We start from the raw sequence: 17,889 nt of genomic DNA on the forward strand, positions 1-17,889 counted from the left end.
TTAAAAAAAGATAAAATCTTTTAAGAAGAGGAGCAGAGTGTATATTCCAAAGGTGAGCAAACATTGCCAAGCATTTTTGAGAATATTTCTTTTCCTTTGGCTGTGTTTGCCACCCTTTTGTATTTGTCTACTGCAAACAGTTCAGCTGTGACTATTAAGGGGATGTTTATTCCTAGAAAGAAAATTTTAGAAAGAACATTCACATTTGGGCAGGGAGAGAGTGTACCATATTTCCTTTTAGATGTAAACAAATTGTGCAATCAAAACAACGTGCTGTTGGTGAAATTGCAGATATTCTCTTTCAACCAGCCAAACTAAAAAAATAAATTAATTAATTAAAAATTCAAACTATTCAAGTAAAATGAAGAATCATCTATCACACTTTTCATTTTTAACTGAATCTAATCGCCTTTGCTCAGAGGAAAGCTTTTCTGGCCCCTGTGCCCAGGACTCTTTGCAGGCGCTGAGACAAAGCTACGAGGGGAGTGGGGCTGTGCAGCCAGAGGAGACCGTGCCAAAGTGGTCTCCTGTGCCTGAAGGGAAGCCACCACTTCCCGCTGCATGGCCAGCAGGGTGGGTGTGCTCTTCAAGATCAGCCACCATCCATCAAATGGTGTCCGGGGGACCTGAGACAGCGGCTGAGAGGGTGGCAAACATTTGTGGCTTGCAGTGAAAGAGGAAGGAGACAAATGGCAGATGGAGAGGAAACAGAGGTGCAAAAAAATGTTATTCTTCTGGGAAAAGAAAAAAAAAAATAGGAAGAAAATGGAGTGAAAAAAAAACACTTCGACTTTCGGGTACCAATTTTTATGTTTCAAACAGACTTGACCACATGAACCCTGGTTGGGCATTCCCATGACCCAAGGCTAAATCTGCTCAAGTGAGTAGTGGGATTATTTGGGTTTGCAAGCTACCACCAGGTTTACCCTTATCACAGAGACGAATCACTTCAGGAAACTGTAGGAAAACTCTTCTTGCTGAATGAGTGCTCCTATCAAAATCTCTCTGCTTTTGGAATGACAGCGAAGAGTTTGTCATTTACAGTAGTTTTCCTAATGGAGGGCTCATTCTTTTAAGTCTGTCCCTTAGATAAGAGCTTAATGGAATGCAAACATCTTCACAGACCAGGATACCTCTCAAGCATGCAGATCTTCATGGTTTTCTGCAGAAGAAGAGGTGCCCTAAATGGCTGCTCCTCAGGGATACCTAAGCATGTTAATCCTTTAAAAAGGGACTCACATAATTCCCAGCCCAGATGGTCCCAGTGGTCACATGACATGAGACAGGTTGTTTTACTCTAGCAAAGTCTCTCTATATGTATTTCCAAACAGTTATTGTAGTAGGTAAAAATAGGAGAACCTTCCTCTCCGCATCAATAGACTTATCTTCACTACAACAGTCTAAGTAGTATGCTTACTTTATGGCTGAAAAACTTGGGTTAATCACTGATCTCTGGCTGTGTATAGAAAAAAAAATAGGTTTTTCTGGCTTCTAGACTAGTTTCTACTCTACTCTTAACCAAATTTCCCATGTCAATATGATCTATCACTGAATTCTTAAGTAAGTTCTTCTACTTCCTTCTTATCCTGAAAGTCATAACTATGTAAGCTACAGGTACATGACTAAGATTACTGATTGTTTCTGAGAGAACACTAAAATATTTTTTTCACCAACAATTTCCTTTAAACACAAAACACTCTATCTAGACTTTCTTGAGACTGAGAGGTACATTTATCACAGAGTACAACAGCATGAAGTGAAGGAACAATACAACTCTGCGTTTGGTAGTGAGTCACTGGACAAATGGACTGGCAATTTTAGCCACATGGATAGTATCAAGGCCAAGATGGCTAAATTCGGCTTGGCTTGCATCTGACTGAAGAAATTTGTCATTCATAAATAGACACAAAGATGCATGTTATTCCTGACTCCACCCATGACATATGGTAACTCCATCCTTTGGGTTATTGAGGCTAATTGTGAGGCATCCAAAATACTGCAGGATATTTATTTGCATGGTGAATATGAGCTCTGAGTTCTTTTACTAAAAAGGAGAACCAAAACTTTAGGAAAGAAAACGAAGTCATAAAATTGGCTAAAGAAATCAAGCCAAGTCTACTATTTATGCCCAATCTTTATTATGCATGGTGATCACTATTAACTATGTCTTTTTTTTTCTCTTCTGATGTGCTTGCCTACATCCTGAGAAAAACGTTATAGTCCTCAGGTGTTGTTTCTCAAAATATCCCTATGTATGAAAAAGTCCAATTAGTCAGCAGTCTTCATTCACTAATCAGGCTCATATTTTATAGGCTTAAATCCAATCAAAATCTATCCATGTCTCAACCAGCCATCAGCATTACTATTTCCATACAAATCTAGGTCAAGGAAAACATTAAATATTAAAAAAAACAACAACAAAACACATGGCCTGTCATTTACAAAATAAATTAAAATAGAGTAAGAACAACTCAAATATCTGCACTAATAGGGAGGGAGATGTTCTCCCGCTATAGCCAAAAAAGCCTTCTGCAGATAAATGACTAAGATACAAAGCAGAAGACACTTGCTAAGGTCTCAGGTTTGCTTTTGGGGTCAAGGAAGAGCTGCAAATCACTAGATTTAACATCTCCCTCCAGAGACTGTTTCAGCCTTCTGGATACCAAAAGGTATTCGTTCTTAAATTATAACCTTATAAAATGAGGAAATCCACTGGGACTGGGCACTGCAATACTGCTTTGCCCAGCATATGCCAATATAGTTCACTCTTAACTTCGTGCCATAGGAAGCCCCTGGAAGAGGGCTCATCCCTTTCTGGGCATCTAGCAGCATCCTTTCTGCCTCACAGTCATCTTGCATATAAGCCAGGAGAAATAGGGTGGGAATAAACATAGAACACTGCACTCTTGCAAAGCCTGCGACACCAGTGCAATAGCTGTTAGTGGGACAGAAGACATCACTTTCCCAATGCATCCTTGGGCAACCATGCTACCAAAGGAATATCCCATATCCCAGCTTTTGTCATGGTCTGATAGAAGAACTATTGCCCCAAGCAGTATATGTACCATTTTGGACCTTGCGCATAAGGTAATGTGAGTAAGGGTTGTGCCTCCCTAAGATAACACAAAGGATGGTGGGTCCCCAGACTCGCTGGTAACAAGTTTTAAGTTCATCTCATGTATTAAAAACACCTTTTAAATCCTGCTCTTTACAAGAGAATACCATTAAAACACTGATGTATATCAAGAGGAACACTGGTCTAGAGGGAAATTCAGTCCTTCCAGGCTCTCTGGGAGAAGACAGCTGCCTTCACATCTCTATCTCACTGCATGTAAAATGTACCCCAAAGGAAGTACAATGTGCATACCCTTCTGCTGCTAGCTAGTGAAGACACATGGAGATGCCATGGTCCCACCGCTCACCACCAAAGCATGTCCTATCAAATTTAATGGGCCATTACCATCTACCCACTGGCTCAGTCAGTTCCCAGGGGAACCTACCAGTGATTCACAGGGAATTTCCAGAAAGGCTATGGAAAGTGTTTCTCACTCTCTTTGTAATTCTGGAGGCTTTTAAAGGAATTTCTCCAAAGCCCTAACACACTTCTCTATCATCCGCTGCTTTGATAATGAGCATATTGTGTAGGTCTCCACCACAAAAAAAAACCTAGCAGGCTGGGGTTGTGCTGGCACCTCAACCAGCAAAACTGATTGCATACTCAAAGTTTTAAATTCTGTGTAGTCATGTTACTTGCAGGGTCCTTCACATAAACAGACCTGACTTGCGACAATAGTTAGCATTTTTCTTTCTCAGTGTCCACCTAAACAGACAAAACTTCTGGTTTTAAACATCTTAAAATATGCATTCTAATAGCAAATACAGGGCAGTGGTCCAAGTCTCCTTTAGTCAAAGAAATGAGGCAGTTTGGAAGGATGAATTTGGAGCCATGACCTTGAATTGCTCTATATACTCAGAGGAGAAATCGTGACTCTCATTAGTTTTGTATTGTATTGCCATATACATCTCTACATTGGTAATACAATACTATATATATATATAATTCACAAAGGCATCCCAAACGCTCTTATTTCCACGTTCCTATGTTCATAATCTGGAATTTCAGTGCTCTGTGCACAGTCCACAACAGTCTATACTATAATCTGACTTTTCCCATTAGTCCTCTAAAAATCTCAATTTACGTGTATAAAAGCAATTACAGAGTGCCACTTATGCCTTGTTCTTGAAGGAAAACCTGCACTGGCCACAGGCAATACTCTACCTGATATTTAGGTGGTCTCAGGCCAAGAGTATATGGAAAAGGCTACAGAAGAACACCCTGCTCGATCATATAAGCAGTGTTTTTCTTGAACTGCAGGTAAGAAAGAGTGGAAATTCTGTCTCACTACCAGCAGCCTAGGCCAAACACAAGTCAAGAAAGATTGAAGAAAGTGTTTTGGTAAAAAGAGTGTAACAACAGGAGAACACTGCTGACAATGTATGACTATTTGCTTTTCCAGTAGGAAGCTTGGGAAAAGTAAAGACACAATCTGAACATCTCCCATGTTTCAGTTTTCTCTGTTTTCTCTGTTCTGCTCTCTGCATCTCTTGGGATTCTGATCCACAGAAATCTTCATGGATGTTTATTTTTTCTACCAACAGAAGCTTTACCATTGATGAAGGGCTCATCCAGTGAGTTGACATCATCGTGTTGACATCATCATCCACTACACCCTGAATCATCCTGGTCCTCAGAAGGGATTTCCCTGGCTTGATAAAGCTGGTACTTAGATGAGATAATAAATTAGATTCTAACTAAAGCTTCTGATCAAGCTTTGGATAAGCATCAGAATAGGCCTTGTAACTAGTACTTTCAAATGCAAAGAGGGGATGATATTCAAAGAGGTGAAAGCAAGAAAAGACACTATTGTTTTCTCCATATCTAAGCTCCCCCTGCAAAGAGCAATGCAAGCAAAGACCTCTGGAAACAGGGGACACTTTAAAATCTTACAAGACAATATCTGCTCTAATCAAGATCAGAAATACTTTCAGATTTCCTTTTAAGGAGTGTGGTTTATACAGTTTCAGGTTATCGGGTCCCATCTGTGCACACCTCACAATCCTGGCAAGAAACACTGAGTTTCCCAGAAATTGACATTTGTAGCTTGCAGCAAAGAGCCAAACAAAAAGAAAAAAAAAAAAAAAGTGCAGAGTTTATCTCCTAAGTTCCCCATTTCTTTCAATCATCAAAACTTCTGTTAAAAAATGTGGGAATAGTGCAAACTTACGAATCTTCAGTCTTCCATTTACCTCTCCTTTTAAAATTAGCCATAATTAGCACACTGCCAGCATCCAAAGGTGCAGACCTTGTTGCTTTAAACCTCCTAAAGTCATATTGCTCTGGGAAAGGACAGGAACCATAAAAAACTTTAGCTGGGAGGCAGCTTTTATACTCACGTTTAGGCCTCTAGTAAGTCGTCCCACCAAATGTAATGAGACCTCCTGCTTAGCTGGGGCTCTAATTTCCAAAGCTTGTGCCTGCAGCACTCTAATATTTTATAAGCCATACTGACTCACCTCTTGCACCAGAAGTTTGGGGCAGTGGCACACTGTCTAATAATGGAATATAGTTGTTAATACTAATAGACATTTGTAAAACTACCACATGCCTTTAGCCTTCAAGTCAAAGCACAGGATGCTTGCAAGGGTTGTGAAATGTATGATGTAAAACTTGGGATGTTTTGGTTACAACATATCTCATTTATTTTTACTGTCATCACCCTCCCTGGTATATAAGACCTGCTGCACGCGGAGTGAAATATTGCAGATGTTTTCAAAATAATACTGAGCTGGTGGAGAAACCAAAAGGTCTCTTGTGGGTAAGGTCTGGTTATTTTCAATTCAAAACAACTAGGCAACAAAGTTTCTGTGTGCTTGTATTTTAAAAGGCCTGGATTCCTCTGCGCTGACTCATACTTGTTGTGCCCACCCAAAAACTTACCTCGGAGAACTTGGAGAGAGACTCCAGTCATTTTAATACCCTCAGGATTCGAGAATGAAGAGTAAAAAGATAAAACTAGTTACAACTATTCATTAGTTTTTGGTACTTTATATAATTTGTGCAATGGCTTCAGGGGTCTAATTGAATCACTTTTCCCACCTTGTCTTAATTTTAATTATGCAGCAATCATTTTTACCAACCTGTGCAAAGGAGCCCTATGAAAATGTGACATATGACAATATACATTTACGTAAGCTCTAGGACTATGCTGACCTACAGGCAATTAGCTACTGCCTCCAGCACTCAAACGACCAATTAAAGAGTTAACAAAATGCCCTCCAACTCACCTACATGTTCAGGTTTTTGGACTGCCATGAACGTTATACTTCAACTGATATAATTTTTGACTGACTGATTTACTAAGTCTGCATCGGCTAAAATTCTAGAGCCATGCCTGTAAAACTGAGGAATCAGATTTTATGAGGTGCTTTCATTTCATTAAAGACTATCCCACCTTAGCCCTTTCCCTAACAAGACAATCTTGCAGCAGTCATTACCAGATGTGATCCCAGCTTGTCATTAGGAAAAAAATGGCTTGCTAGGTCAATGAGGACTGCACTAAGTTCATCTCAAGGATGTAAGACATCCCTCCGAATGGCCACCAGCCAAGATCAGCCACAAAGGACTGCTTTTTTCAAGACGTGACTCCCCAAGTTTTACAGGTAGCCAGTGTCAGAAATCCAGAGAGATTAAATCAGTAGTCACAAATGGACACCTTTACATCTGTTCATGATTTACAGGGTACTGGTGAGCATTTCACTGTAGACAGCAGATCATTAACTGCCAGAAGCGCACAACAGAAATGACCCTAAGACAGGCAATTTCAAAGAAAATTGTATTCAAATGTGATCTTGCATGTGAATAAGAGAAACCTAGGACACTGCTAATTATACCAACCGAGGGAGAAGTGAAGGGTGCTAATCTGTCCAGGAAATCCTGAGTTCCAGTGCTGCCTCCAGCAATAATTCAAGTTGTGGTTTTGTAATCTCCTTTCCTCCTTTCCTCATCTGGCAGTGGGGTATAACAACAACCCCTGACATATATTATACATGGTGCAATGAAGACTGACATTCTTAAAGTGCTTTGAAAATGAATGAATTATCTGGGTGACCAGGTGTTCTATCATAATTTAGGAAAATTCCATTTTCTACAGGCAGCGTGGTTTCGTGGTGGTATCTTACAGGTATAGGTTGATTTGTAAATCTGCCACCTCCTTCACACAAGAAAAGCATGACTCTACAATGAAAAACACCAATCCAAAAAGTTGGTGCATACCTAAGACATGTACGCAGATTCCCAGTTAAGCTGATACTGTTTCTGAAGATGACTGACATCATCAGTTGTACAGTCTTAGTATTTGGCAGAAACTTTCCTGAGTTTGAACAGAAAGAGAAAAGTATTCGTTTTTCTTTCTCTGACTATAAAAACACAAATTCTGTACAGATTCACACAGGTGTGAATCTGCTGGTTTTGCACTTATGAATCTGAAAGCATACCCAAAAACATCCCAATCTTTTAGTTGTCATCAGGAGCTGAAGATAAAGCTAAAGAATTCAGAATAGAATTCCTTTTCCACCTTCTGCACTTTCATTACTAAGACAAGGCCCATAGGGCATGTTGCCCAAACAAACAGCTTCACTACACACACACGAGATGAGGTAAAGCACATGGCATCGTAGAGATAAATGAATTAGACAGTCCAATGACTTAGGGCTACTTGTCTTCTTGCCTACCATGTGGGAAACCAATGTCTGGCAACAGCAACCTCAGCTCTCCTGTTTTCCAAGTCAATGGCTGCAGGGACCATCATGGAGGTGACACTCTTGGCTTTCAAGGGGTTGTGGAAATCAGTATTGGCACCGTAAAGGACACTTGATGACAGATTCAAAGAAGAGTGTTGTTGCATCAGTGGAGGAAAATAGGTAGCTATAAATGGCCAGGTAGGCAAAAAAGTAAAAAAAAAAAAAAAAAGAAAAAACAGTGATTTCTTTTCTTGGCTCTGTTTGCTGAACAGTCCAGTCAACGAGAGTGAAACAGCAACTGTTGGACACCCAGGGCTTCTTTGCTTTGAAAAATATGGAATCAAGCTTAACAATGAGGAGTAGGGATTCCATAAGGTTGTTTATGTATGGTGTACATGCAAATGCATATGATTATGTAGAAGTGTGTCTGCGTGTAATGTAGCATTAACGCCAATTCTTACAGCCTTATGAAATGGTATCTTAGAAAGAATGAGAGAAAGAAAGGAAAAGCAAGCTAGATTTTTTTCTTCTTTTACAAATATGATGCAGTTTACAGAAGCATGGTCCTTTTTTAGGAGTTCTAAATGCATCATTCAAATATTGTTTGAGTTGAATACATGATATACATATCATGAATACATATAATCACAGCGCAGTCTTTTGTGGAATTTCTGAAAATAGCATTGGAAAAAGCTGACCATGAGTTTCCATCTAAGGATTTGCATTTGGTTAACGTGTGTGAAACAACTCCATTCATCTCACCCTCAATGGGAACTATCCTGCAGCTCCTAATGGCCAAGCTGAAAACTTTGGCCTGAATGACAGTCATCATTTATGTTAGTCCAATGGCAAGGACAACATTTACATGTGTACTGGGGAGCCCCACTCAGCTGAAAAGCCCCTATAGGTTATACAGTATAATAGCTAATATATTGCTAAGGGCAGTCAAAAGAGCAAGAGCCTCACAGCATCTTAAGCTGACTTTCCTAACCTTGTTCCACCAGTTCTCCTTTGGCAGGTAGAGTTAGGATTGCTCAGATTTCCTTCTCTCCAACTCAGTTTCTCTCATCTCTCCCACTGCAGAAGGCTGGAGGGTAAAAAAAAAAAAAGAAAAGAAAAGAAAAGAAAAGAAAAAGAAAAAAAATGGAGAAAAAAAGACTGGAAAGGGATAAATCAGAGGGAAAAAAATGTAATTAAGAGGATGAGCTTAGCTTCAAAAGCTTTGCAACCACTCTCCACTCTGCTGGGTGCATGGGGCTGCTGGGAAGCACTGTGCTGCAGGGGGGGTCTGCACTGAGGGCATCGGGAGCACAGAGGGGACATCACTGCCCTCTGCAAAACCTGTGGGAACCAGTGTGTCTAGAGGACGTGGGAAGGGCGGCAGGGAGGGCCGAGTGCTCTAAGTAGCATGTTTCCTAGGAAACCTTTGACAGCAAATATCATATTAGTCCTGCCTTGTGGCCCAGCTCATGTGATGTCAAGAACAATTTCTCACAACTCAGCTCAGAAGTTAGTAAGACTTGGTGAGATGTTCAGTGGTTCTGGCCTGACTTTCCAGCAGAGGATGAAACAAGAAACTGAGGGTGTTTGCATTGTTTTGGTGTGTTGGTGTTTTTTGTTTGTTTGTTTGTTTTTTTGGCAGATTCCTAAACAAATATACCTTATTTTTATTTTAAAAAGACATTGTGTTGGACTTCCCTCATAGCTACCCAGGTTTATGGAGACTAACCCAGCTGCTATGTTCATTGTTAGGGTTCTCCATCTAACAACAGATTTTCAAGAAGTGAAAATATAGGAAAAAAAGCCAAAAAACAAGCAATTTCACAGAAGTTTTAGGATAGCTGGACTGCCATTTAGCTCATGTGCTGATAAAAAAAAAGGGGAAAAAAGCTCCATCAGAGATTTTTGTTGTTACAAAACTTCATACATTTATAAGTATTCCCTCTAATTTCTGTCAGCTGCAGTCTGAAAACAACCATAGCCTAGCGAATTAAAAGATAAAGCCATAACCTCTGCCATCACAACTCAGGTGTGAGGTGTGCCTTGGCCTTCAGCAGCTCTCTGGGTTGGGGCAGAGCTCTGCTTCTCAAAGCTGCATGGCTTTGGACGGCTGAGCATCAGGAGGGACACATGGTGCCATAGACCTACCACAGCACATCTGCTGTGCACAGCTTATGTCTTCCTTCACTTGATGCTTACAAACTGGGCACACCAGAAGACGACCGCACGTTATCTCGGAGGTCCCAACTTTTCACATCTTTTCTGTTGGCCTCACATCTGTGACTTCAGTGGAGTTTCTTCGACTTCCAATTGTTCAAGAGAAAAGAGACTAAAACTGAAAAATCTTCCTCTGGTGACACACTTCATCTCAGACTTAGTAAAATATAAAAACCTTTTTAATAGGATGTAATATATTTAAACAAATTAAAAATAGCCCCACTAATTTCTTTTTAATCATAAGCTAACTTAGACGTGTGACCTCTTTATTTCCTTTTGCTGTTTCTCATCTTCAGTGATTTAAGCCCTCACATCCAGTTTTATTTCTTTTTCCTCTTCTCAGGGAAATGAGAGGTGAATACAAGAACAAGGCAGCCTGAGGTGCCCGAGAAACGCCAGTATGGAAACAGGTCCAGCATTCCTCTTCACCCCATGTTGGATACAGGAGGCCTGATGGATCAGCTGTTCCTTCAGGATTAAAGAGGTCAGGTCAGCTGTGTCAGAGTGCCTTTAAGAACAGTGTGGGAACATGAGATCTCCTTATCAGCGTGCTAACGTACTTTACTGAAGCTCGTTTAAGCAAGATGGGGACAGCTGACTTTCCCCCCACTCAGCCCAAGTCTGCTCTGTACTTAAGAGCTGTTTGTCCACCAGGTGACGGATTTCTGAAGTGGTGTGTCACTGGAATTCTTGTAAAACAGAGCAAGTGCAACATCAGGACCACTGTAAAGACTGCTCTTCAGATTCAGAAGCAGGGTTTTACAGGGGAGAGGCACAACAGCAGGGCTCCATCTGAGATCACTGGAGGTGAAGGCAAACCTGACATTCCCACAGTTTTCACTGACAGCATTGCACAGGTGCCTTGTCCAGGCTCAAGGGTAGGAGCAGGCCTCCATGGATTTGAATAAATAGGTAAATAATAATTATAATAATAGTAGGTTTTCTAGTCACATGAAAAGCATTTCTCTACCCTAGCTGTAAAATCAGGCACTCTCATCTTCCCTGGCTGACAGAAACATCCTGCTTTTCCCAGACAAGCTTTAGAATACCAGCCTGCCTACCTTCTCATACGTGTAGTGTACATATGTCACATTTCTGAGACACGTAAATGTTATATAGTGCTAACTAAAGGGATGAAAGGGCTGAACGCACCCACACAACACTGCAGCATCTCTGGAGCAGTCAAAGGGAGAAGACTCTTCTTACATCAAAGTTGTCAGGTAAAGAAAGTTGTTTTCTCCATACAGGCATCCTTTTTTTTAAAGTTAATTATATCCCGAAGCGGTAAACAGATCTTGTAACGCTCATAGCAATTGCTTCTCATACATTAAGGACCTGAACGAATGAAGATTTAAACCCTGTTAATGTATAAATAGCCATATCATGTTTACCTGTGACACTAGAATAAATATGCCATCTTTTCTCTGAACTTTTTACAATAAGAATTAATTCCTCACCCACAGGAGCAGCAGATGAAGTCTGTATCAGCGTGTTTGAGCACCTTTCCCCTGCTAAATGCCTGCGCTGGAGCTGTCAGAGCCACATGGGTACGGACGGCCTACAGAGCCTGTGCCACCAGCTGGGCAGGTCCCTATCTGCAGCAGGCCTGAGGTGTGAGTCCATTCCTCCTACCTTCCACTGCTACCTCCCTACAAGGGGACATTGCTCTTGTTTGGGGAAAGCTTAAGGCTTGTCCAACCCCAAGACAGCGAGCCTGGTGGTGCCACTGTCTGGAGCGACCTTCCCATCACTGTGGTCTCTTCAGTGTCACTTACACCAGCACTGTAGCAATTTCCATCATTATCTACTGCTGAAAATAGACTCAGACCTAAATAATATCTGAGTATCTTATAGATAAATGATTTGGAAAGAAATATCTGTTCTTATCGTGAGGAAAGATCTATAACTCACTCTTAGTCTTTCATCACTAGGAGGAAATATACTGCAACTAACACCAATATATTATCTGTTCTTATTTTCCTCCATATGTGTATTTATCTCTCCGGCTCACTCTTTATCAACCCAGCCACCCGTGCTCACCCAAGTACACAGCCCATGTGGCTCAAGCCAGCCCTCTGGTCTGTGGGAGAGTCTCTGTTCCTCCTGACCCGCAGCCTATATGAATCAGAAGAACACAGATAGTTTTCATCCTCTATCCTACATTTTCCTCACCCACAACTGAAATCCCATTCTAATGTCATGTCATTTTGTTGGCCATCACGCTGAGACACTGAGTAGTTAAAATCTGCATGGTATCAGTCTCAGTACCGTAAATTGCAACAGGAGGGGCCTGAGTCAGGGCTGGAGCTGAGATATTTCCCAAGCCCATACATGTCCCAGCCTGGAATTTTAGGTCAGGAATATTTTGAATTCCAAGTTGTAGAATTTAGCAGCTCATTCACCCATCTTCCCTCCGTGCTCTAAGTTGAAGGCCTCCCTCCAGCCCTTGCCTCAACGGTTTCCAGTCTAATGTTGGGATTAAGATTCACAGATACATTTACTGCATCCAATCCTCGAGGGCAGTTAACTCTTTTGCTATGCGCTTCCTCCATAGCACATTGCACTTCTTTCCCAAAACAACTGATATCCCTCTGGTACACGAACACACGCCTGGCGAAACCCAAATGTCTGGGATTTGCAGTAAGATCAAATTTCAGCATTGATAGTGATTCATTCACTCATTCATTCACGGAAAAAGATAAAGGAATCCATCTTGCCCAAGTATGAAAGCTATTTTTCTTCTGTGGAGTATAGCATACCGCAGCCAGCAACTGGTTGCCCTGTCTGGGACATGGGCCCTTTGTAGAAGATTCCCCTATTACATCAGCTCACGCATCAGCTTGCAAGAAGGCTTCCAAGTGGGAAAGCATATGATTTTTCATTTGGCACTGCAATACTACTGCTAATAAAAAGAGTAAGTATTTTCTATCCGAGCCTGGAAAGAGTCTGCTGAAAGGCGGGTTTCGTATAAAAATAGCTGCGTGTCCACATCAGTTAGTTTTTAAAAAATTAAATGTATTTTTCGATAGCTTTACTCTGCACTGCCCAGGCACATTAAGCCACGGTAAACTACATCCTTATGGTTGTCATAACGTTTTGCTCCGTGTTGCTTGCAATGGGAATAATCTATTAAGATATATAAAGTGCAAAATGCTGCCTTATGTCTGGAGTTCCTGCTATCTGCTGTAAACACCCAGTGCCATTCCTGCTGCGGTGGTGCAGGAGTGGAGGGCCCGGGCCAGTGACTCCAGGCAGGCTTGGCCACAGCCGTCAGGGCTGCAGGGACCTGCCTTTCTCCCACTGCACTTCCCCTCCTCCTCCCCTATCCCAGCCTGTCATCAATCTTACTAAAATGACAGCAGACAGATGTTAGCCTTTGCAAAGATCAAATGAAATCTATGGCTTTAGGGCTGTTCACCAAGGAGCAGAGTAGTCTACACCAGACAGGGGCACCACCAGTCACCCCCGCTGCATCAACCCGCCTCGAATCAGTTTGGCAGCCATCACAGTCATCTCTCCACGGGCAGCCCCGGTCCAGAAATAGATTTTGACAAACTTTAACGTTTTAGCCTCTCCATAGAGTTGTTTGTTTGTTTGCTTTTTTTTTTTTTTTTTTTACATCAAGATCGCTCATTCTGAACTCTTGGGGGTGAGTTTTATGTGCCCCTGTGTTGAGGCTGACTGGGGGCTGTGCCTGCAGCTGCATGGACAAGCAGCTCAGTCACAGGAGTGGGGGTTAATTCTGGTTTAGTTCACTTGGCCCTTACAAGTTCAGTAACCTGAATGCTGCTATCAAAGGAAGGAAAAAAAGATTACTCCATGGCATAAATATGCTGTATGTGCCCTTGTCTCATGCAATTTCTTTACATCGATGTGCAGGAATATTTATCCCCAGTAGAAATGTTTAACTAATCTGGTAAATGTCAGGCCATATGGTGTACATTGTAAGGATTTCATCAGGCCTTTTTAACTCTTTGTGAAAATCTCTCTCTCCTATTCCCTTTCTCAGTGTTCCCCTGTCCCCGTCCCACTCCCCCCCCCCCTTTATTTTTTCTACCCCAACATTAGAGATATTGTGATGGTGATGTTTATGGTTTATAGTAACAAGCAACAGTAGCCAGAGGTGCAACTCACGAGGCACCTTTATGCAGGGCAAAGAGATGCTGAATGCAATTTCTATCAGCAGTGACTTTTGAGAAGAAGATCACAAATACTTACTTTATAACAAACTGTCCACCCAACCAACGTACAAAACTCCCAGGGGCTGGCTCATCTCTTATCACTTCCTTTGAATAATCAGCTCTTCACAACAAATAAACTGCAGCTCTCTGGCACTTTCAACTAAAGGAAATGTTTCTGTGCTGTAACTATCTAGTCTATCTCCTAGAAAGATAGAGTGTAACTTACAATAAGCAATATCAATGAAGAATAAACCGTTATGCTTGTGCCAATCCTTATTCATGGCTTCATAACAAGACATATCTGTTTTCTTCGTATAAATCCTGACTCTATTTTTAGTTTGCAAATAATAACTCCAGCCTTTGGCTGTCTGCCACTTCTGTGAAAAACTGGAATAGCCACAGTGCGAGACTATGATATTTAAAAAAATTAAAAAATGGGAGGTGTGGGGGGCATCTTGTTGAACTTTGTGTGTCCCCTACCAGGAGACACTGTTCAAGACCAGTGGTAAGTGGCAGAAATGTGCAGAGCACGTCAGAGGAAATGGGAGCAGGCTGAAAGTTTGGCTGTACTTCTGTACCTATTCCAGAATTCTTTTACCTAATACAAATTGTGATAGCCCATCTCTGGCAGTGCTTGCACCCAAGAAGCTGCCAGCAAACCTGGTCATCTCTGCTGGGCACCACTGCTACCTTTTCATCTTTCAGGCCACCGGAGCCGCTCCTGCCGACGGGCACAGCCACTGAGCACAAAGGTTCATAGAGCATTTCTTGCTATGGAATGGCACGGGAATAAAACGTGAAACTTATGCAGCAGAAAATATCACCTTCCGCCGTAGCCTCCGGACATTTCAGCGCAGAGGAAGGCTGGGGGGGGAGCTGCAGGTCAAGGAAAGGATAAGATCTGGGTGGCTGGTAATGGGGAGGGAGAAAGAGGAATGTAGTAAAGGAAGTAGAGAAGGAAAAGCAGGGAAATTACAGCATTCAGATAAATTTAGCTCTGAATCCAAACTTTGGGGAAAGGGGAGGATTTTCCTGCCCCAAACCTCTGAACTTTCTGAGATTCTCCCATGCTGTGAGTGATTTACCTGCAAGAAGAACCGGGAGGGAAAAAAAAAAGAAAAAAAGGGAGAAAATTGAAATAAACAATTCTCTGCTGTTTAAACAATCTTTCCATCCTGCTCTCCCAGGGTCAAATGTTCAGGCACAAGGACACAAACCAAAACGGAAAGAAAGAAAAGAAAATCACTTTTAAAAGGGGATCTTTACACAAATGTATTGAAAGGGGATCTTTACACAAACGCATTAGCCCCATTTTTTTCAATATACCAAGAGCGTATCAACTGTTACCACAAAGTGCATTCTCCAGATATCTGCAGCTCCCTAAATCCACAATATTTGATGGTACATCGTAATTAACATTTCATCATTATTCAGGACATTGGCAAGTAACAATATAGCAACTACTCATGTAGTTATCCCAGCTTTGCTATGTGCAAGCATTTGGGGGAAAAAAAACAGAGTCAAGGCTAAGTAGTAAACACGCTGGAAAAAAAAAAAAGAGGAAGACAAATATTAATAATTAATCAAAAGCACTAGTCCAAGACTTTTGCAGTGAAAGCTACGAGATGAATGTATCTATTAGCCATGTACACCTTAAAAAAAAATCTCACACTAATGTGTCTCTAATAACAGCATTATCTGGCTGTATAGATACCTCATGTCTGATCAGGCTCTGGATATTCAGGAAGTTGTTGACAAAGACTTCTGCATTAGCCTGTGTGATTTTGCGTTCTTCCTTTTAATTGAACCAGTAAGACCTGCACTCCTGCACTCCTAACCTCTGCTCAGAAGGCTAATTTGGTATTAGGGTAAAACTAAGAAATAGCAAGTGTATATTTAAAGCACAAAACACTTCGATAGCAATAGAAGATTAAGACCAATTTCAGAACTAGGATCCTTTCAGCCCCAAAACCACTCTGTTCTTAAGGGGATCTTTGAAAGGACTTTGGTGGGACAATACAGTATCTTAGTTGTCAGAAAACATTAATTCACTCAGGTTTGTCTTTCTGCTGAGTGTTTTAGGGCTTGTAATAAAGAGAAACCCGCAACTCTGAGTCCTTGGTGTCTTTACTGTCAGCCACTAGGACATTCAGAAATCTCTTAGGAAAACTCATACAAGAGCATCAGACATCATTTCAGATAAATGATCCTTTGTGGATCTTCTATTATTCTGGGGTAGTACTGAAGGTTGCAATCCTTGAGCTCTGTGTAATAGCCAGGGAGTGAATGAGAGAGGCTCCTAAGTGGGAGAAGAATACCCCAGGTGATCTAGGAGTAGATCTAGACAGGAGCAAAAATGTTTTGGTTACAGCTGTGAGCATTATACCAATATAGCAGAAAGATTCTGCAACATGACTGTACCAAAACACAGAGGAATGACAAAGGCCCACATGACAAAGTGGGGGGTGGGTTGGGTGTTGTTTTTAATATGTGTGGATTTACTCCGTGTGTTCCTAGGCACAGTAATAAACAAACAGTGAGGCTGTCTGAGGGGCTGACTGTGACCCAGGCTCCAGTGTCTGGTGCTGCTTGTGCTCCTGCCTCTCCCTATGGGTCTGCAGGATGCCGTGGTGCGCTGCGCCTTCAGCCTCACCAGGCCACGTGTGAGCCAGCCTTGACATAAAAGAAAGCCTAGAAAAGTTGATACAGAGTTCTCTTCTCAGGTTTCCCTTTCCCTGTGCGCTCCATAGGTCTCCAGTGTACAATTTCTCATGCAGGGCCTGGAGGTGCAGGGGTGCTCTTTTCCCTGCGAGAAAGAGGCAGGAAAGAACTGCTGTGCTGAATTAGGACAGGATGACAAGAAGGAGCTGGAGACCAGTTAACTTAACTACACCATCTTTTTCCACTGCGAGATACAGAAAACTCATATTCAAACTCTGAATATCATTTTTCCCTCAGCTGCAACGTTCAAATAGGGCTGATCGTGATGTCCTATCCAAGGACATCCATGAAGTCAGAAGGAACACTTCAGGCAGTGCGGCTGCAGGTAAAAGATCCAACAGTCACTGCTGCAACGTGGATTTAAAGGCTGTTCCCTCTATTTACACATGTAGATATTGTAATGCTGCTATGCAAACAGTCCTCTGTGGACTTTTGCTTGTGGATTTTATTATAACACGTTCCTGACTATGAATGGCACCTTTTCTCTGCAATATCTGCTGTGGTGCCCTTTGTGTTTTATTTTCAGACTGTCTTCTGGTTTTGTTACTGGAAGAATTTAAAAAGTAGGAAATGAACTTTCTCTTCTCAGTGATACCCACGGCATGCAAGTTGCCGTTGAATTGTATTCCCTGAACTTTGCAGCCACTGGAAACACAAACAGCATGTCAGCCTGCTCCTGCCTCTGCAAGAGAATTCAAGGTCAAGCTGACCAGTGAACTCTCGTATTTAAACCGAGTAAGTCAATGCTCATCTGCGGCACTGACACTGCCTCTAGGAAAGACGTTAACCCTGTGCTGGGCCTCCAGACAGTGCAGGCCATGTCACGGCTCTTAAAGCAGCTCTCTGCTGCTGTCAATAAGAGCTGGACATACTGCATATGTCTACCAGGCCTAAACAAGTGTCCCTTCTCTGATGCATGCCGTGCACGGGAGGCCCTCAAGGGGTTAATACATGCCATTCCGGAGTTCAG

At 41.9% G+C, this 17,889-nt stretch overlaps 1 long non-coding RNA gene across 2 annotated transcripts in view; it reads left to right on the forward strand.

Annotated features, from left to right (window-relative positions):
- Positions 1-14,641, forward strand: part of LOC110396379 — a 126,800-nt gene extending 112,159 nt beyond the window's left edge. For both annotated transcript variants that reach the window (XR_002436942.1, XR_002436943.1), the window contains 2 exons: positions 10,361-10,501; positions 11,481-14,641. This is a non-coding gene — a long non-coding RNA (uncharacterized LOC110396379). The remainder of the gene's footprint in view (positions 1-10,360; positions 10,502-11,480) is intronic.

This window comes from Numida meleagris, chromosome 3 (genome assembly GCF_002078875.1).
Source record: "Numida meleagris isolate 19003 breed g44 Domestic line chromosome 3, NumMel1.0, whole genome shotgun sequence".
In the NCBI taxonomy this organism is placed as follows: Eukaryota; Metazoa; Chordata; class Aves; order Galliformes; family Numididae; genus Numida; species Numida meleagris.